The following is a 21179-nucleotide window of genomic DNA, read 5'->3' as shown; positions in this document are numbered from 1 at the left end:
ATTTGTTTGGTACCTTCTCAGGATGCAGAATAAATTGGAACAAGAGTGAATTAATGCCCATACGGTTGCAAAACACCTCTTGGCTAGAACATCTTCCAGTTAAATTATCTTCAGAAAAATGTACCTACCAAGGAATTGTAGTTACCAAACAATACTCCTCACTATTTAAAGAGAATTTCCCATCTCTGATGCAAAAACCAAGGCAAACACACAATTTTGGAGAACTCTCCCAATTTCTCTGCTCGGAAGAATTCATGCAATTTAAATGGTCTTCCTCCCACAACTGCTCTACCTATACCAGAACATCCTTTCATAAACAACTGGATTCAATTATCAATCCTTTCATCTGGGATTATAAAACACACATGATAGGTAAAAAAACACCTCTGTAAATACAAGATCCTTCACTATTGTCGCTGTGATTTTGTCGCCTATCAATCTGGAGATGTCACTTTATCGTAACAATCCTATTATACATAGCACAGTCCAAATCTGGACGCAAATTAAAGTCCACTTTGATCTTGAACCAATATCATTCATGCTCCCTGTTGCCAGGAATCCCTCCTTTGCCCCCTCTAACCTTGATTACACCTTTGAGCGATGGGAAGAGCTAGGGATAAGTACCATAGGGGATCTATATATAGAAGGGACTTTGCCTCCTTTGAGTTGCTGAGGGAAACTTATAACCTTCCCAGAAGTAACTTTTTCAGATAACTACAAATTAGAGACTATGTTAGAAAACACCTTCGCAACATTTGGGAATGCTAAACCTTCCATGTTTGATGGGTGTATAAAAATGTGCCCCACCTCAGACAAACTGATATCTCGTCTATGTGACGCTTTTCAATCTGTTAGCACACCTTCTACAGATACCATTAAGGCAAAATGGGAGGAAGAACTAGAGACTGACATCTCGGTGGCAGACTGGGAAGATAGCTTGGAGTATATCCACACCTGCTCCATTAACTCCAGACATACAATTCAAGGTATTACAGAGTTTACACTATTCCGAAACTAAACTGCATAGGATATTTCCTGATACATCCCCTATGTGTTTCCTTTTAGGTGGTTGTGGAATATAATGGCTCTTTTCTGGATTTTGATAATTAGCGGGTATCAGAAAAATTCTGCTCTGCTCTGTATGCATTATTTTGTGTTTTGCGCTGTAAACAAATTCTGCATGCAGAGTCTCAATTTGGTGTTTGTCCCATTTTGTGAATTCTTGTTTGGTGAGCGGACCCCAGACCTCACAAGCATAAAGGCAATGGGTTCTATTTTTAGCCAGATCCTAATTGGTATGTCAAATCTAATGTTCCTTATGATGGCATAGAAGGCCCTTCTTGCCTTGTCTCTCAGATCATTTGCAGCTTTGTGGAAGTTACCTGTGGCGCTGATGTTTAGGAAAAGGTATATATAGTTTTTTGTTTGCTCTAGGGCAACAGTGTCTAGATGGAATTTGCATTCATGGTTCTGGCAACTGTACATTTTTTGGAACACCATTATCTTTGTCTTACTGAGATTTACTGTCAGGGCCCAGGTCTGACAGAATCTGTGCATAAGATCTAGGTGTCGCTGTAGGCCCTCCTTGGTTGGGGACAGAAGCACCAGATCATCAGCAAATAGACTTCAGATTCTAGTAGGGTGAGGTCCGGTGCTGCGGACTGTTCTAGTGCCCTCGCCAATTTGTTGATATATATGTTGAAGAGGGTGTGGCTTAAGCTGCATCCTTGTCTCACCCCCTGGCCCTGTGGAAAGAAATGTGTGTGTTTTTTGCCAATTTTAACCGTGTACATGGATTTTATAATTTTGTATGTTTTTCCCTCAACAAATTTCAATCAATTTGTATAGCAGACCCTCATGCCAAACTGAGTCAAAAGCTTTGGTGGGCAGAAGGGGCATTGGTCTGATATGGGGGGTGGTATATGGATGTGGCCAGGTCTTAGCTGGTTGGGGTGTGGCTGGTGGTGCTGTGGTCTGGGTGTAGGTCCTCTTGACGTGGGTTCTCTCGGTGCAGGTCCTTCGAGACGGGGTCTTGCATGTCTGGGAGGGTCTCCAGCTGGTTTGAGCAGGTTGTCCGCTGCTCTGTTGCTCCTGTGTGAGGTGTCCTGGCAAAAATTGGGATTGCTGCCTTGTAGAGATGAACAGCCTTTACGACCAAGTCCAAGTCCAGGGTGGACTGGTGGTCCAGGTATACATTAGGTTTTGAGGCACAGTCTCGTGAAATGTTTGCATTCACCCACTGTATGGTGGCAGAGTGAACATAGTTTTGTGGTAGCAGGGTGGAGATAACCACTTGTCTGTGGGGGAAAGTGGAAGAAGCTTTTTCAATCACTCCCTTGAGTGCTGTTGCCACCCTTTCCTGCTGGGCCCTCAGTCATTTGTGCCCATGTGAATTATAATGTGGCTGGGGGACCCTAGTCTGTCCTTTGACAACAGCACCAGGGCATGCCTATTGTTTAGGAACCAGAGTTTAGCCACTTTGTGTTAGGAAAAAGTTAATCCTCTTGAATGTATTTGCCATTTGAGTCCATGAGGAGGAGCACAATCTCTGGCTTTTGTGTGTCTTCAGTAGATGGGGGGGGGGTCAGTAGGACTATCGTGGGACCTGACAGGAGGGCTGTTAGGAGGGGATGGGGTCTGTTGGGTTGGTGAGTCCTGTGTTGTCTGTCACATTGTGGTGTTGAGGTTGTGGTCCGGGTCTGAGGTGGGCTATTCTGCTGACTTGTCAGGGGGAAAGGTCCTGCTCTCTGTCACACCTCAGCTTTTTGACCTTGTCCTTCAGTGCCATGTGTGCCTCTAAGTTCTTTCACCTCAGTCCATAAAGCATTCAGCTCTCTCAGACAGCCATCCATCTCCACCTTCTACCCTCCGGGTCTTGTTGGGGTGGGTGGGTTGTTGTGCTGGTCTGTTTGGTGGGCTTGTTCTGTCTGGATTGTGTGGACTAGCTCTCCAGGGAGATGGATGAGCAGTGCAGTTGTGGAACCTGGGTATGTTCAGTGCTGGGGGGGGTATCCTCATCTGCAGGACAGTTTGAAGAGGTGTGATCAGACTCACCTAGGATGGGGAAGTCATCACAGAGAGAGAGCTTTTCCTGCAGTGCTCTCTCTTTGATCGCATACAAGTCTTGCTGGAACTGCATGAGGATGCCCTGCACTATTACTGTCCCAGACTTGTACACATTAACAGAGGTTGTTTCAATTTCCCTCAATGTCTAGTATTCTGAGTTTCCACCCTGGGCCAATACCCTCTCTCTTGACATAGAGGTAGTGTGCTCTTGTAGCTGTCGGGCTGTGAAACTCTCCTGCCATTTTTGGGCTCAAGAGTTTTCACGCATCTAACTTCACACTTCAGTGCTAATTGAAGGTTCCGTCAGGTCTGTCCTAGCATCTTGGTAGCTTAGTATACATATTTACTTAACTTTATATAACAAAATTACTTTGAGATGATTGTATTTTAGTTTTTGGCTTCAGAAGTAGCTCCAGACGGAATATTACTCACTCAGTTTTGTGTTGGATGGTATTTCCAGGTTCCGCTGTGTTTCTTCTGCAGGTTTACGTTTGTTAGAAGTTTTTTTTATTGATGGTGCTTATACGCAGAGCCATGTAAGCAAACATGTAACAGTATAAAGATCCACCAGGCAGTTTTCCCTCTCAGGTCAAAGCCTGGTAGTATTTGCTTGGTGTGATCAATAATGCAGTGGTTGCATCAGTAGTGTTATCCCACACAGACACACAGACAGACTAAGATTCTAACCAATAGGGCATGATTTTGAAGAGGTTCTTACCAATGACATCATGGTATGTTTATGGGCTGTTCAGGTGCTGACTAATAAGGTGTCAGGTTACAATAACATTACCCAATCTGGAGGGAGGTTGCTGTGATGCTGACCTGTAGGGTGTGAGGATGTTGAGGGGTGGTGGCTGCTCGCAGAGGTCAAACGTCTCCTGCAGGGGGATGGGCAGCGACTGGCGGGAAAACAGCTGCTGGTCCTGGATGGTGGAGCTCCTAAATGCCTTCCTCATAGTAATGTCCTGGAGAGATACTGGTGAGAAGGAAAGAAAGAAAGAGAGAGAGGCAGTCATGCAGAAGAACAGCTCCTGACTTTTTGGTTGATGAAGGTGAGATGAACAAGATGAAATTAGAAAAACATATATAAGTAATCAAATTGTACAACTGAAGATCAACACAAGAGGAAAAGATTGACAGTGTGAGTTAAAAAAGCGATCTTAAAGTGGAACTGACAGCATTTTAGCAACATTAACTGAAATCTTATTACAATCTGTTCATATACTGTACACCCCCAGGAATAATATGACACTTTAAAAAAAAAATCTGACAAGCGAGCACTTAGGTCATTTTCACAAATTCTTAGAATGTTTGTGAATTACGTATGCTAAGTCATTTGTGAAAATCCTATAGCAATATAGAGTGGGAAAGCAGCTGTGCGTTTGGTTAATTAATAGACACGGCAGGAAATAAAACCTAATAAAAACATCTTTACAGTCCTATTGATCAAACAACGATGAAAAGCTAGGCTATCTGTTCCCTTACAAAAATGCAAAATTTCTGCAAACTAAATAGTGTGCCAGAAGTTTGAAAATGTTTTGTCATGAGTGGTGAATCTGTGGCAAACCAACAATAATATTTATTGCCACCAGTGGTAAACCGTTTCTGGTGAACACATGAGTTCCAAGAGCAGTAATTCTGACCGTTGATGACCAATCAACCAAACTCTTTGAAAATGCAATCCAAGCTATCAAGCAACGCCTACCAAAGTTGTCCGTGAGTGTCTAACTTACTAATTAAACTTCCTTATAAACTTTAACATTTTATTAGCTAAATTATGCCTAGTTAGCAATGTCATGTTTCATGGGATAGATAGAAACACATTTAGTTGATACCAGTTTCATTCTATCAGCACCACCATATTTTTGCACAATTAATGTGGTAAGAAGCTAGCTAACTAATTTACCTAAACACATATTTTTAGGTGAATACGTTGCTGTCTTTTAATACCAATATGCATGTCAATATGCTAGTGTCACAGTTCAGTATCATGTTAGCTAGCACAACTGCTAAGGTAGCTAGCTAGCTACCAGAACTGAACTTCACTTTTGCAGATGGATACACATCCCCTACCTGTGGATAGGACTAACGAGCATGCTCCCAACGCTAGCTTGTTGTCGCGGAATATAACTACATTTATATTTACCGTTTTTGTTGACGTTTGGCTAGCTAAATATGTCAGAGTCTGTAACGGTGGCTAGCCCACTAGTGTTTTTATCCACGGCTGGGAACAAATGCATAAGGTGTGATATTTCTTCCCCACAACAATGAAGATAAGGTGGAACTGGAAAATGGACAGGGATTTGTCTGCCTTAAATACACCACCATCAAGCAGCTTAGGGAAGATATCCTCCAACTGTTAGCTTGGCTACGAGAAAAGGATAACCTGCTTTCTAAGTACACCGATCTTGCTGTAACCCAGGCAAATTGAATCTCAGTTTTAAGATTTTGGCTTTCCTATAATCTGTGGACCTCTCAAGGTCCACTGTCATCCAAGAGCTCGTATCAATGACATCAACTCCCTTCTGCCTACGGTTCTGGCCAATTACTATATTAAAACCATTGTCACTCATGTAGGTTTTAACAACGATCTGAGGCACTGAGGGAGAACTACAAACTAAAATATTCTCGCTAGCACAGGGAAGAGAATAATTATCTCTGGTCCCCTCCAGTGCTACCAAATGGGTATGGAACGTTTCAGCCGACCCTTTGCCCTTAACGAGTACCTGAAGAAAGTTTGCAACGACAGGAATGTCTCTTTTTGTGACAACTTTGATTTGCTGTGGGAGCAACCAGCACCTTCTAAAAGAGACAAGATTCACCCTAGCCACACGGGTTACAGGACTATTTCCAGTAACATTGCAAACTGTTTTAGAGACTGACAGAAGGACATGATATCAACTGCTGTAGAAATGGCACTATGGTTATTGTGAGTAAGTGACTTTATACAAACTGTCATCTCCTACCATTCTGATAGATTGGAGACTGTCTGAAAACGTGGTTGTAACGTTAATAATTTGGTTGTTATTCCATTGGTTACCTTGAGGCAGATGCCACAGGGCAAAGCGGCCCACACTCATTGAATATGTCGCTTTTAAAAGTTAGAGCAATCTCAAGTAAAACATTTCTCAAGAATGACCTCATTACTGAGCACAAAGTTGATTGCATGTTTCTCACTGAAACATGGCTGTCATCAGACTGTATTGCCGCTCTAATTGAAGTATCCCCCGGACTACAGATTTTCATACTATATCAGAAAAGAGAAAAAGGGTGGGTGGACAGCCTCTATTTCCACTAATGTGCTCAACTGTAAGGACATTGCATTTGGTGACTTTGGGTCTTTTGAGCATCATGCTGTACTGTTTAAATGTCAGCCACCAATGCTTGCCATAACCCTGTACAGGCCACCAAAGCACTGCCCCACTTTCTTCATTGACTTATCTGAACTATTATCTATTGTCCTTGAGAACTATGATAAAATCATTTTGGGCGATTTTTACCACCACTTTACCGCTTTTTACCACCTGAGGAACATTACTAAGGTGCGGCCATTTCTCTCTCAGGCTGACAGAGGGACTCATCCATGCTTTTATTACAAGCAGGCTGGACTACTTTAATGCTCTCCTGTCTGGTCTACCCAAGAAAGCCATTGGTCAACCACAAGCCTGCAGAATTCTTTAAGGTCTCTGCACTGGCTGCTTGTGAGTTTTAGAATACATTTTATGATTATACTATTGGTTTTTAAATCAATCCACGACTGTGCACCTCAATACATGTCAGACATGCTTTTAAGTTATGTACCCAGTATGTCCCTCAGGTCCTCTAGCACTGGCATTTTAACTACATTTACATTTACATTTAAGTCATTTAGCAGACGCTCTTATCTATCCCAAAGGCCTGTGACGAAGAGGCATGGTGAGACAGCCTTTAGTTATAATGCCCCCAGCCTCTGGAAAAGCCTGCCAGAGAACCTGAGGGGGGCATATTTAAAAGAGATCTGAAACACATCTTTTTTTTTACCACTTTTTCTCCCCAATTTCGTAGTATCCAATTAGTAGCTACTATCTTGTCTCATCGCTACAACTCCCGTACGGGCTCCGGAGAGACGAAGGTTGAAAGTCATGCGTCCTCCGATTCACAACCCAACCAAGCCGCACTGCTTCTTAACACAGCACCATCCAACCCGGAAGCCAGCCGCACCAATGTGTCGGAGGAAACACAGTGCACCTGGCAACCTTGGTTAGCGCGCACTGCGCCCAGCCCGCCACAGGAGTCGCTGGTGAGCGATGAGACAAGGATTTCCCTACCGGCCAAACCCTGCCTAACCCAGGCGACGCTATGCCAATTGTGCATCGCCCCACGGACCTCCCGGTCGCGGCTGGTTACGACAGAGCCTGGGCGCAAACCCAGAGTCTCTGGTGGCACAGCTGGCGCTGCAGTACAGCGCCCTTAACCACAAAACACATCTTTGTAGCTTTGCTTTTCATTAGAATGCTTTTTGGTTGAGAGTAGGGAATTCCAGTCATTCCAATAAATGTTACACCCCTTGAATAGGACTTGGAAATATAAGTATAGATTAGCCAAATAATTTTACCTGAACATAACCCCAAAACAAAGGATTTATTGGCCAGCACTACTCTGTTGTTTATGATCTTATTATCATGGAGGACTGATTGGGTTAATTGATTAGAGTTCCAAAAAAATCTGTGGTCATGGAATGGCATGCTTTGAGCACTACTGAAGTGCTATTTACATGTGAAAAATCTATGCAATATGCTGCATTTGCTATAGGCCAATTGTTAACCTTTTTGTTGGTGACGCTTTGATTTCTTGATAATATTCAGCTCTTTAAAGGGCAAATCCACAGACAAAACAATAACAAAATGGCGCCCGCCTCTGCTTTGGTAAAAAGCTGAGAGATGGGCCTTGAGAAATGTAACCGCTCTCAGATTAATAGACAGAGCTATGGATGCAAGTACTCACCATCCATGATATCACATTTATTGTTTAACCATGTTGTTGAAATTTTGTCTTAAAGTAATGATGGACTGTCATTTCTCTTTTGCTTATTTGAGCTGTTCTTGCCATAATATTGACTTTTATCAATTTTATCAATAAGTCTTCAACTTACCACCCCAACCTTGTCACAACACAACTGATTGGCTCAAACACATTAAGAAGGAAAGAAATTTCACACATTAATTTAAGAAGGCACACCTGTTAATTGAAATGCATTCCAGGTGACTACCTCATGAAGCTGGTTGAGGGAATGCCAAGAGTGTGCAAAGCTGTCATTAAGGTAAAGTGTGGCTACTTTGAAGAATCTAAAATATAAATAATATTTTGATTTGATTAACACATTTTGTTACTACAAGATTCCATATGTATTATTTCATAGTTTTGATGTCTTCACTATTATTCTATAAAGTAGAAGATATTAAAAACAAAGAAAAACCCTTGAATAAGTGTGTTCAAACTTTTGACTGGTACTGTATATGTAGTCCAAAAATGTAGCAACTACAGATTGCCCCTTTAAGTAAAAGGCCTATTAGGCCTATGGATTTGTTTTTTATCAGTATGAATTAGATTGAGCTTTAAAAACTCCACCTTTACGCTGGGATTCGCACTATGCAGAGCACATAGTGTCCACTGGTTTCAAAAACAATGATTGATAGCAGTTTAAACTTCTTCAATTCAACCATTATTGGGTTCAAATACACATTTAGATTTGTGAACTGCCATCCACAGCAACCACAATCCTTAAGGCGCAAACAGCGAAATGAGAGAGCAGCAGTGTGACTCACATCAATGCTCTATGTAGATATCAATAATAAGTGATATTCATATCGCTGTAGACTACACCACTGTTGTCATCCTTACCTCCAAGCGTGTATAAAAATGGGATAGTCTTTGGATGCCGACAGCAGAATCACCATTGGAAGACATAGCTACGACTGTAGCCTACAAAAGCATATTCCTGCTCTTTTCTCGCAATCCATCAAACCAATTGTGTGTGTCATTATAGTGGTCTCTGACTTGTAATCGGACTCGCTCAGTTGGAATAATCTTAAACTTGAGCCTTTTTTCAATACTGATTTGAATGTCATCGAGTAAACAGAGGACTGTCAAAAAAAATTCCCCGCAAAAAGTAATCATCAAGTTTTTCAAAAGTATCTTTAATCTGATTAAAATATTTTTTTGCTGGCAACGTAGATTACAGTTACTTATTTTTGTAATCCCTTACATGCAAAAAAAATCAGATTTAATTTGAACATATTACTCCAGTGCTAGTCTCTCTACACTGGCTTCCTGTTAAGGCTAGGGCTGATTTCAAGGTTTTACTGCTAACCTACAAAGCATTACATGCTCCTACCTATCTCTGCGATTTGGTCCTGCCGCACATACCTACACGTACGCTATGGTCACAAAATACAGGCCTCCTTACTGTCCCTAGCATTTCTAAGCAAACAGCTGGAGGCAGGGCTTTCTCCTATGTAACTCCATTTTGAAGAAATGGTCTGCCTATCCATGTGAGACGCAGACTCGGTCTCGACCTTTAGGTCTTTATTGAAGACCCACCTCTTCAGTAGGGTTAGGGTTAGGGTTAGCCTGGCCGGGTCCCTTCTCTCTACTGGGATTCTCTGCCTCTAACCTTATTACTGGGGCTGAGTCACTGGCTTACTGGTGCTCTTCCACGCTGTCCCTAGGAAGGGTGCGTTGCTTGAGCGGGTTGAGTAACTGACATGATCCTGCTGTCAGGGTTGGCGCCCCCCTCGGGTTCGTGCCGTGGGGGAGATCTTCATGAGCTATCCTCAGCCTTGTCTCAGGGTAGTAAGTTGGTGGTTTGAAGATATCCCTCTAGTGGTGTGGGGGCTGTGCTTTGGCAAAGTGTGTAGGGTTATATCCTGCCTGGTTGGCCCTGTCTTAGGACGGGGCCACAGTGTCTCCCGATCCCTCCTTTCTCAGCACCCAGTATTTATGCTGCAATAATTTGTCGGGGGCTAGGGTCTGTTATATCTGGAGTATTTATCCTGTCTTATCCGGTGTCCTGTTTGAATTTAAGTATGCTCCCTCTAATTCTCCCTCCCCTCCCATAGGACCTGAGCCATGGGATCATGCCTCAGGTCTACCTGGCCTGATGAGTGCTTTTTAGTTGTACAGTTTGTGTCATTATTTTTTTTATATCTTATGTTTGTGGTGAAGTACATATTTCAGCTTTTATTTTAATTGTTTTTTTATTCGTTTTTTTTCTTCCTGTAAAACACATTGCGTTCCATACCATGTCTGAAATGTGTTATACACAGTTGAAGTCGGAAGTTTACATACACTTAGGTTGGAGTCATTAAAACTACTCCACTCCACAAATTTCTTGTTTACGAACTATAGTTTTGGCATGTTTACAGACAGATTATTTCACTTAAAATTAATTGTATCACAAATCCAGTGGGTCAGAAGTTTACGTACATACACTAAGTTGACTGTGCCTTTAAACAGCTTGGAAATTCCAGAAAAGGATGTCATGGCTTTAGAAGCTTTAAGAATTGATACAATTTGAGTCAATTGTGTACCTGTGGATGTATTTAAAGGCCTACCTTCAAACTCAGTGCCTCTTTGATTGACATCATGGGAAAATCAAAAGAAATCAGCCAAGACCTCAGAAAAAAACAGGTTCAAGTCTGGTTCATCCTTGGGAGCAATTTCCAAACGCCTGAAGGTACCACGTTACATTTACATTACATTTAAGTCATTTAGCAGACGCTCTTATCCAGAGCGACTTACAAATTGGTGCATTCACCTTATGACATCCAGTGGAACAACCACTTTACAATAGTGCATCTAAATATTTTAAGGGGGGTGAGAAGGATTACTTTATCCTATCCTAGGTATTCCTTAAAGAGGTGGGGTTTCAGGTGTCTCCGGGAGGTGGTGATTGACTCCGCTGTCCTGGCGTCGTGAGGGAGTTTGTTCCACCATTGGGGAGCCAGAGCAGCGAACAGTTTTGACTGAGCTGAGCGGGAACTGTACTTCCTCAGTGGTAGGGAGGCGAGCAGGCCAGAGGTGGATGAACGCAGTGCCCTTATTTGGGTGTAGGGCCTGATCAGAGCCTGGAGGTACTGAGGTGCCGTTCCCCTCACAGCTCCGTAGGCAAGCACCATGGTCTTGTAGCGGATGCGAGCTTCAACTGGAAGCCAGTGGAGAGAGCAGAGGAGCGGGGTGACGTGAGAGAACTTGGGAAGGTTGAACACTAGACGGGCTGCGGCGTTCTGGATGAGTTGTAGGGGTTTAATGGCACAGGCAGGGAGCCCAGCCAACAGCGAGTTGCAGTAATCCAGACGGGAGATGACAAGTGCCTGGATTAGGACCTGCGCCGCTTCCTGTGTACAAAAAATACAAAAAATAGTATGCAAGTATGAACACCATGGGCCAATGCAGCCGTCATACCACTCAGGAAGGAGACGCGTTCTGTTTCCTAGAGATGATCGTACTTTGGCAAAGGGGGAGCTTGCAAGCCGAAGAACACCATCCCAACCGTGAAGCACGGGGGTGGCAGCATCATGTTGTGGGGGTGCTTTGCTGCAGGAGGGACTGGTGCACTTCACAAAATAGATTTTATCATGAGGAAAATGATGTGGATATATTGAAGAAACATCTCAAGACATCAGTCAGGAAGTTAAAGCTTTGTCGCAAATGGGTCTTCCAAAGGAACAATGACCCCAAGCGTACTTCCAAAGTTGTGGCAAAATGGCTTAAGGACAACAAAGTCAAGGTATTGGAGTGGCCATCTCAAAGCCCTTGACCTCAATCCCATAGAAAATGTGTGGGCAGAACTGAAAAAGCGTGTGTGAGCAAGGAGGCCTACCAACCTGACTCAATTACACCAGCTCTGTCAGGAGGAATGGGCCAAAAATCACCCAACTTTTTGTGGGATGCTTGTGAAAGGCTACCCGAAACGTTTGACCCAAGTTAAACAATTTAAAGGCAATGCTACCAAATACTAATTGAGTGTATGTAAACTTCTGACCCAGTGGGAATGAGATGAAAGAAATCAAATCTGAAATAAATCATTCTCTCTAGTATTATTCTGAGATTAAATGTCAGGAATTGTGAAAAACTGAGTTTAAATGTATTTGGCTAAGGTGTATGTAAACTTCTGACTTCAACTGTAGCTGAAAACTTCTTAACTTTAGCTAATATGTATTCATTATTACAGGAAAATAAACTCACAACAAGATCATTAGTTACAAATGAATGGCAAGCTAATTACAGAAAATAGCTTACGGCTGTGAGTGTGAAATAAAAGCAGGGCATTTTAGAACTTGGACACTGTCTCGTTGACCTAACGTTCCACCATAAATTTGCAAATAAATGTGATTTTCTGGATTTTTTTCTTCTCATTTTGTCTGTCATAGTTGAAGTGTACCTCTGATGAAAATTACAGGCCTCTCTCATCTTTTTAAGTGGGAGAACTTGCACAATTGGTGGCTGACTAAATACTTTTTTGCCCCAATGTAAATGTTAAGTTGCCTATTGTTTTTGTTAATGTAGTTTTTGTGTAAAAAAAGGTCATTGTCTGCTTTACTACAAATTGCTCAGGACTTCTACATTTTAAACCCGAACTGCTCAGGGAAACTCAATGAGAAGTGGATTGCGGTCCTCAAGGACAAAACACACCAGCCCAGAGAGAAGCAGGCTCAAGATCTACTCTTGGAAGTGCAGGTATAGTTTGAAATGACTCTGCTGGTGGTGCCTCAGATGCTCATTCATTTTTATACTGAAACAATCAAGTTATTCACTAAACAATCTTCTCTCCAGATACACAAGGTGACATCGATTTAAGACTTCTGCCAGTGGTCCTCCTAACACCAGTCTACAAGATAGGCAGGAAGACATTCCGACCCAGCTTACAGCTTGCAGTCTGTAAGTTTAAATAGGTGATAGACATTGGGAGATTGATGGGGAAATTGGATGGTATTTTGTAAACCTTGAAAGAAAGGAACAGCATTCCAAAATCTGTTACTCTTAACTGCACACTCCAAGATATTATGAATGTTTACATCCAATTTGTGACAGATTCTAAAATCTGCATAAAACAATATGCACATTTTCCCACCAGAGATGTTTCCAGCAAATGTACTTTCTGTGTATAAAAGGTTGTGAGTGATGACATAATGCACTTAAAAAAATTACTTTTGCCTTCAAATTCCATCGCATTTTCAACTCTACTGATGGTTTTGTCACAAACTGTTGCATTACGTAGCAAATGTGCCCACTATGGTCTTGGCACATGCGCTCTCTTGCCGACAGCTCACACATACAGTGGTGGTAGGCTATCAACATTGAGATTATTATGAGTAAGAGCAATATTATTTGTTTTCAAATGCCAGCCAAGTATCAATCATCGTGTCACTAGAATAACAACTTTAATATTTATTGGAAATGAGCATCAAGTTCATCACCTTGCACATTCAACATCCTGTGAAGTTCATCATCATTTAATTAATCTGTAGCACATGGTGAGGAGGAATAATGGTCTGGGGCTGTTTGTCATGGGTCAGGCTAGCCCCCTTAGTTCCAGTGAAGGGAAATCGTAATGCTACAGCATACAATGATATTCTATATGATTCTGTGCTTCCAACTTTGTGGCAACAGTTTGGGGGAGGTTTTTTCCTGTTTCCGCAAGACAATATGTCATGTTTTGTCTTATATTGTCTTGTCATTAAGCTTTCCCTTCTGTTCGTTTCCCCCTGCTGGTCTTATTAGGTTCGTTCCCTTTTTCTATCCCTCTCTCCCCCTCCCTCTCTCTCCTCTCTCTATCGTTCCGTTCCTGCTCCCAGCTGTTCCTCATTCTCCTAACTCACTCATTTAGTCTTTTCACACCTGTCCCCTATTTTGTCCTCTGATTAGAGTCCCTATTTCTCCCCTTGTTTTCCGCTTCTGTCCTTGTCGGATCCTTGTATGATGTTCGCTGTGCTGTGTCCTTGTCTTGCCCTGTCGTGTCTTGTCTCCTTCAGAAGCTGCGTGTGAGCAGGTGTCTGAGTCTGCTACGGTCGGTGCCTTCCCGCAGCAACCTGCAGTCAATGCTCGAGTCTCCAGTCTGTCCTCGTTACTACGAGTGGATTTAAGTTTTTTCCTGTTTTGTTTTCGTCTTGAGTTTTACTGGAATAAAGACTCTGTTTTCGCTAAGTCGCTTTTGGGTCCTCATTCACCTGCATAACAGAAGGATCCGACCAAGAATGGACCCAGCGACTACGGATTCTCGTAACACTGCCGTCGAGATCCAGGGAGCTATGCTCGGCAGACACGAGCAGGAATTGTCTGCTTCTCGTCATGCCGTTGAGACCCTGACCGCTCAGGTTTCCGACCTCTCTGGACAGTTCCAGAGTCTTCGTCTCGTGCCACCAGCTACTTCCTGGTCTGCCGAGTCTCAGGAACCTAGGGTTAATAACCCACCTTGTTACTCCGGGCAGCCCACTGAGTGCCGCTCCTTTCTCACCCAGTGTGATATTGTGTTCTCTCTCCAACCCAACACATACTCAAGAGAGAGAGCTCGGGTTGCTTACGTCATATCACTCCTTACTGGCCGGGCTCGAGAGTGGGGCACAGCTATCTGGGAGGCAAGGGCTGATTGTTCTAACAATTACCTGAACTTTAAAGAGGAGATGATACGGGTTTTTGATCGTTCAGTTTTTGGTAGGGAGGCTTCTAGGGCCCTGGCTTCCCTATGTCAAGGTGATCGATCCATAACGGATTACTCTATAGAGTTTCGCACTCTTGCTGCCTCTAGTGACTGGAACGAGCCGGCGCTGCTCGCTCGTTTTCTGGAGGGACTCCACGCAGAGGTGAAGGATGAGATTCTCTCCCGGGAGGTTCCTTCCAGTGTGGACTCTTTGATTGCACTCGCCATCCGCATAGAACGACGGGTAGATCTTCGTCACCGAGCTCGTGGAAGAGAGCTCGCGTTAACGGGTTTTCCCCTCTCGGCATCGCAACCATCTCCTTCCTCCGGCTCAGAGACTGAGCCCATGCAGCTGGGAGGTATTCGCATCTCGACTAAGGAGAGGGAACGGAGGATCACCAACCGCCTGTGCCTCTATTGCGGATTTGCTGGACATTTTGTCAATTCATGTCCAGTAAAAGCCAGAGCTCATCAGTAAGCGGAGGGCTACTGGTGAGCGCTACTACTCAGGTCTCTCCATCAAGATCCTGTACTACTATGTCGGTCCATCTACGCTGGACCGGTTCGGCTGCTTCATGCAGTGCCTTGATAGACTCTTGGGCTGAGGGTTGTTTTATGGACGAAGCATGGGCTCGGAAACATGACATTCCTCTCAGACAGTTAGGGAAGCCCACGCCCATGTTCGCCTTAGATGGTAGTCATCTCCCCAGTATCAGATATGAGACACTACCTTTAACCCTCACAGTATCTGGTAACCACAGTGAGACTATTTCCTTTTTGATTTTTCGTTCACCTTTTACACCTGTTGTTTTGGGTCATCCCTGGCTAGTATGTCATAATCCTTCTATTAATTGGTCTAGTAATTCTATCCTATCCTGGAACGTTTCTTGTCATGTGAAGTGTTTAATGTCTGCTATCCCTCCTGTTTCTTCTGTCCCCTCTTCTCAGGAGGAACCTGGTGATTTGACAGGAGTGCCGGAGGAATATCATGATCTGCGCACGGTCTTCAGTCGGTCCAGAGCCAACTCCCTTCCTCCTCACCGGTCTTATGATTGTTGTATTGATCTCCTTCCGGGGACCACTCCCCCTCGGGGTAGACTATACTCTCTGTCGGCTCCCGAACGTAAGGCTCTCGAGGATTATTTGTCTGTTTCTCTTGACGCCGGCACCGTAGTGCCTTCTTCCTCTCCTGCCGGGGCGGGGTTTTTTTTGTTAAGAAGAAAGACGGTACTCTGCGCCCCTGCGTGGATTATCGAGGGCTGAATGACATAACGGTTAAGAATCGTTATCCGCTTCCCCTTATGTCATCAGCCTTCGAGATTCTGCAGGGAGCCAGGTTCTTTACTAAGTTGGACCTTCGTAATGCTTACCATCTCGTGCGCATCAGAGAGGGGGACGAGTGGAAAACGGCGTTTAACACTCCGTTAGGGCATTTTGAGTACCGGGTTCTGCCGTTTGGTCTCGCTAATGCTCCAGCTGTTTTTCAGGCATTAGTTAATGATGTACTGAGAGACATGCTGAACATCTTTGTTTTTGTCTACCTTGACGATATCCTGATTTTCTCACCGTCACTCGAGATTCATGTTCAGCACGTTCGACGTGTACTCCAGCGCCTTTTAGAGAATTGTCTCTACGTGAAGGCTGAGAAGTGCGCCTTTCATGTCTCCTCCGTCACTTTTCTCGGTTCTGTTATTTCCGCTGAAGGCATTCAGATGGATCCCGCTAAGGTCCAGGCTGTCAGTGATTGGCCCGTTCCAAGGTCACGTGTCGAGTTGCAGCGCTTTCTAGGTTTCGCTAATTTCTATCGGCGTTTCATTCGTAATTTCGGTCAAGTTGCTGCCCCTCTCACAGCTCTTACTTCTGTCAAGACGTGCTTTAAGTGGTCCGGTTCCGCCCAGGGAGCTTTTGATCTCCTCAAGAAGCGTTTTACGTCCGCTCCTATCCTCGTTACTCCTGACGTCACTAAACAATTCATTGTCGAGGTTGACGCTTCAGAGGTGGGCGTGGGAGCCATTCTATCCCAGCGCTTCCAGTCTGACGATAAGGTTCATCCTTGCGCTTATTTTTCTCATCGCCTGTCGCCATCGGAACGCAACTATGATGTGGGTAACCGCGAACTGCTCGCCATCCGCTTAGCCCTAGGCGAATGGCGACAGTGGCTGGAGGGGGCGACCGTTCCTTTTGTCGTTTGGACTGACCATAAGAACCTTGAGTACATCCGTTCTGCCAAACGACTTAATGCACGTCAAGCTCGTTGGGCGTTGTTTTTCGCTCGTTTCGAGTTTGTGATTTCTTATCGCCCGGGTAATAAGAACACCAAGCCTGATGCCTTATCCCGTCTCTTTAGTTCTTCTGTGGCTTCTACTGATCCCGAGGGGATTCTTCCTTATGGGCGTGTTGTCGGGTTGACAGTCTGGGGAATTGAGAGACAGGTTAAGCAAGCACTCACTCACACTGCGTCGCCGCGCGCTTGTCCTAGTAACCTTCTTTTCGTTCCTGTATCTACTCGTCTGGCTGTTCTTCAGTGGGCTCACTCTGCCAAGTTAGCTGGCCATCCCGGCGTTCGAGGTACTCTTGCTTCTATTCACCAGCGCTTTTGGTGGCCTACTCAGGAGCGTGACACGCGCCGTTTCGTGGCTGCTTGTTCTGATTGCGCGCAGACTAAGTCAGGTAACTCTCCTCCTGCCGGTCGTCTCAGACCGCTTCCCATTCCTTCTCGACCATGGTCTCACATCGCCTTAGACTTCATTACCGGTCTGCCTTCGTCTGCGGGGAAGACTGTGATTCTTACGGTTGTCGATAGGTTCTCTAAGGCGGCACATTTCATTCCCCTCGCTAAGCTTCCTTCCGCTAAGGAGACGGCACAAATCATCATCGAGAATGTGTTCAGAATTCATGGCCTCCCGTTAGACGCCGTTTCAGACAGAGGTCCGCAATTCACGTCACAGTTTTGGAGGGAGTTCTGTCGTTTGATTGGTGCTTCCGTCAGTCTCTCTTCCGGTTTTCATCCCCAGTCTAACGGTCAAGCAGAAAGGGCCAATCAGACGATTGGTCGCATACTATGCAGCCTTTCTTTTAGAAACCCTGCGTCTTGGGCAGAACAGCTCCCCTGGGCAGAATACGCTCACAACTCGCTTCCTTCGTCTGCTACCGGGCTATCTCCGTTTCAGAGTAGTCTGGGTTACCAGCCTCCTCTGTTCTCGTCCCAGCTCGCCGAGTCCAGCGTTCCCTCCGCTCAGGCGTTTGTCCAACGTTGTGAGCGCACCTGGAGGAGGGTGAGGTCTGCACTTTGCCGTTACAGGGCGCAGACTGTGAGAGCCGCCAATAAACGTAGGATTAAGAGTCCTAGGTATTGTCGCGGCCAGAGAGTGTGGCTTTCCACTCGTAACCTTCCCCTTACGACAGCTTCTCGTAAGTTGACTCCGCGGTTCATTGGTCCGTTCCGTGTCTCCCAGGTCGTCAATCCTGTCGCTGTGCGACTGCTTCTTCCGCGACATCTTCGTCGCGTCCATCCTGTCTTCCATGTCTCCTGTGTCAAGCCCTTTCTTCGCACCCCCGTTCGTCTTCCCTCCCCCCCGTCCTTGTCGAGGGCGCACCTATTTACAAGGTACGTAGGATCATGGACATGCGTTCTCGGGGACGTGGTCACCAGTATTTAGTGGATTGGGAGGGTTACGGTCCTGAGGAGAGGAGTTGGGTTCCATCTCGGGACGTGCTGGACCGTTCGCTGATTGATGATTTCCTCCGTTGCCACCAGGATTCCTCATATTTGTTCTTAACTCACTTGCCTAGCTAAATAAAGGTAACTTCACTGGCCTGCATAGAGCCCTGCAACAACTCCATATTAATGCCCATGATTTTGGAATGGTATGTATCAAATTGCTTTTTTCCCCTCATCAATCTGCACACAATACCCCATAATGACATGTTTTTACAACATGTTTTTACAAATGTTTGCTAATTTATATATAAAAAAACTGAAATATCACCTTTACATAAGTATTCAGACCCTTTACTCAGTACTTTGTTGAAACACCTTTGGCAGCGATTACTGCATCGATTCTTCTTGGGTATGACACTACTCGCTTGGCACACCTGCATTTGTGGAGTTTCTCCCATTCTTCTCTGCATATCCTCTCAAGCTCTGTCAGGTTGGATGGCGAGCGTCGCTGCACAGCTATCTTACGGTCTCTCCAGAGATGTTTGACCGGGTTCAAGTCCGGGCTCTGGCGGGGCCGCTCAAGGACATTCAGAGACTTGTTCCGAAGCCACTCCTGTCTTGGCTGTGTGTTTAGAGTCATTGTCCTGTTGGAAGGTGAATATTCACCCCAGTCTGAGGTTCTGAGTGCTCTGGTGCATCAAGGATCTCTCTGTACTTTGCTCAGTTCATCTTTCCCTTGATCTTGACTAGTCTCCCAGTCCCTGCCACTGAAAAACATCCCCACCACTGCATGATGCTGCTACCACCATGCTTCACCGTAGGGATTGTGTCAGTTTTCCTCCAGATGTGACGCTTGGCATTCAGGCCAGAGTTCAATCTTGGTTTGATCAGACCATCATCAGATCATCTTGTTTCTCATCATCTGAGAGTCTTTATGTGCCTTTGGCAAACTGCAAGCAGGGCTGTTATGTGCCTTCTACTGGGGAGTGGCTTCCATCTGGACAATCTACCATAAAGGCCTTCTGGAAGGTTCTCCAATCTCCACAGAGGAACTCTGGAGTGCTGTCAGAGTGACCATAGGGTTCTTGGTCATCTCCCTGACCAAGGCCCTTTTCCCCCAATTGCTCAGTTTGGCCGGGCGGACAGCTCTAGGAAGAGTATTGGTGGTTCTAAACTAATTCAATTTCACAACTGATGGAGGCCACTGTGTTCTTGGGACCTTCAATGTTTCAGAGATAAAAAATACATTTAAAAGTTTTGTATTTTTCGGGTATTTTGTGTAGATTTGAGAAAAAGTCAAGGGGGCTGAATACTTTCAGAATGCACTGTATCTATACTTTAATATACTTTTGATGAATTTACGAGGCATTGCAAGACAAGACATTGCAAGATAGAGATTATCAAGACTTAGCCTATGCACACGGTCTGTCTGTCTGCCCGTCCTTTCGCTCCATCGCTGGCTTTTTTCTTTGCTATGAAAGATGCAAGTGTGTGTTCAGTCTTCAGTCTGTTGCGTGTAGAATAGCTTAGCCTACTCATTGATAGCTTCTACTTTGGCTAACTTGTGAGACATTGCAAGCCAAGGACCAGGTCAACAAGTGCAGGACCCAGCTGAAGAACTCTGTTCAGGAGCTGAGAGAGAGCCTTACCACAGTGATGATGAGGAGAGAGCTAATGCAGGTAAAGGAGGAGATGGCAAAGGAGCCGCCTGTCATCAAGAGGGTGCTGCAGCATTGTAGAGACTCCTAGAGAGGAGCTGCAGCAAAAATGTCTTAAAACCTGTTTTTGCTTTGCCATTATGGGGTGTTGTGTGTAGATTGATGAGGTATGTGGAAAAAGCAAAGGGGTATGAATACTTTCAGAATGCATTGTATATGTGAACAGTAACCCGAGGAAGATTTTCTGTAGTATAAATGTACGTGTTCTAAACTTCCATAATAAGCACAATGTCTTCAATAAAAGCCAAAATGCTCCCGGTTGGCGCAGTGGTCTAAGGCACTGCATCTCAGTGCTAGCTGTGCCACCAGAGACTCTGGGTTCGAGCTGTCACAGCCGGCCGCGACCAGGAGGTCCATGGGGCGACGCACAATTGGCCTAGCGTTGTCCGGGTTAGGCCAGTAGGAATATCCTTGTCTCAGCGACTCCTGTGGCAGGCCGGGCGCAGTACACGCTGAACAGGTCGCTAGGTGTACAGTGTTTCCTCCCGACACATTGGTGTGGCTGGCTTCCGGGTTGAATGCGCTCTGTGTTAAGACGCAGTGCGGCTTGGTTGCGTTGTGTTTCGGAGGACGCATGGCTCTCAACCTTCGTCTCTCCCGAGCCCGTATGGGAGTTGTAGCAATGAGACAAGACAGTAACTACTAACAATGTCCACCAAAATAAGACAAATGTATGCTTGCCAGGGTTGCAATCTCAGCCCTGTGCTTTTTAATATTTACATCAACGACTTGACCACTATACTAGAAAAATAGCCCCTGTTGTTATTCTCCACAATTCAGAGGTTAAATGCTTGCTCTATGCAGATGACCTGTGCCTGCTGTCACCCACAGCAGAGCTTGGAACTGCTAGAGCAGTACTGCCAAACCTGGGCCCTGGCAGGAAACCCCAAAAAGCCCAAAATAAATGATTTTCCAGAGAAGATCCAGATCTCAGGGAATTAGACAAATTCTCAATTGGTACAAAATACTGTACTGCAAATAGGAAATACCTATTCAAATTTGGCTAAAACCAATTTAATGTGTCATTGAACCAATTGCACTTCATTGCAGCGAGGTA

The 21179-nt window shown here is 44.8% G+C and overlaps 1 pseudogene; it reads right to left on the bottom strand.

Annotated features, from left to right (window-relative positions):
* Positions 1 to 21179, bottom strand: part of LOC123991034 — a 191540-nt pseudogene that overhangs the window by 29259 nt on the left and 141102 nt on the right.

The sequence above is a fragment of the Oncorhynchus gorbuscha genome, linkage group LG12 (assembly GCF_021184085.1).
Source record: "Oncorhynchus gorbuscha isolate QuinsamMale2020 ecotype Even-year linkage group LG12, OgorEven_v1.0, whole genome shotgun sequence".
NCBI classification, from domain to species: domain Eukaryota; kingdom Metazoa; phylum Chordata; class Actinopteri; order Salmoniformes; family Salmonidae; genus Oncorhynchus; species Oncorhynchus gorbuscha.
This window is presented reverse-complemented; position numbering and strand designations above follow the sequence as displayed.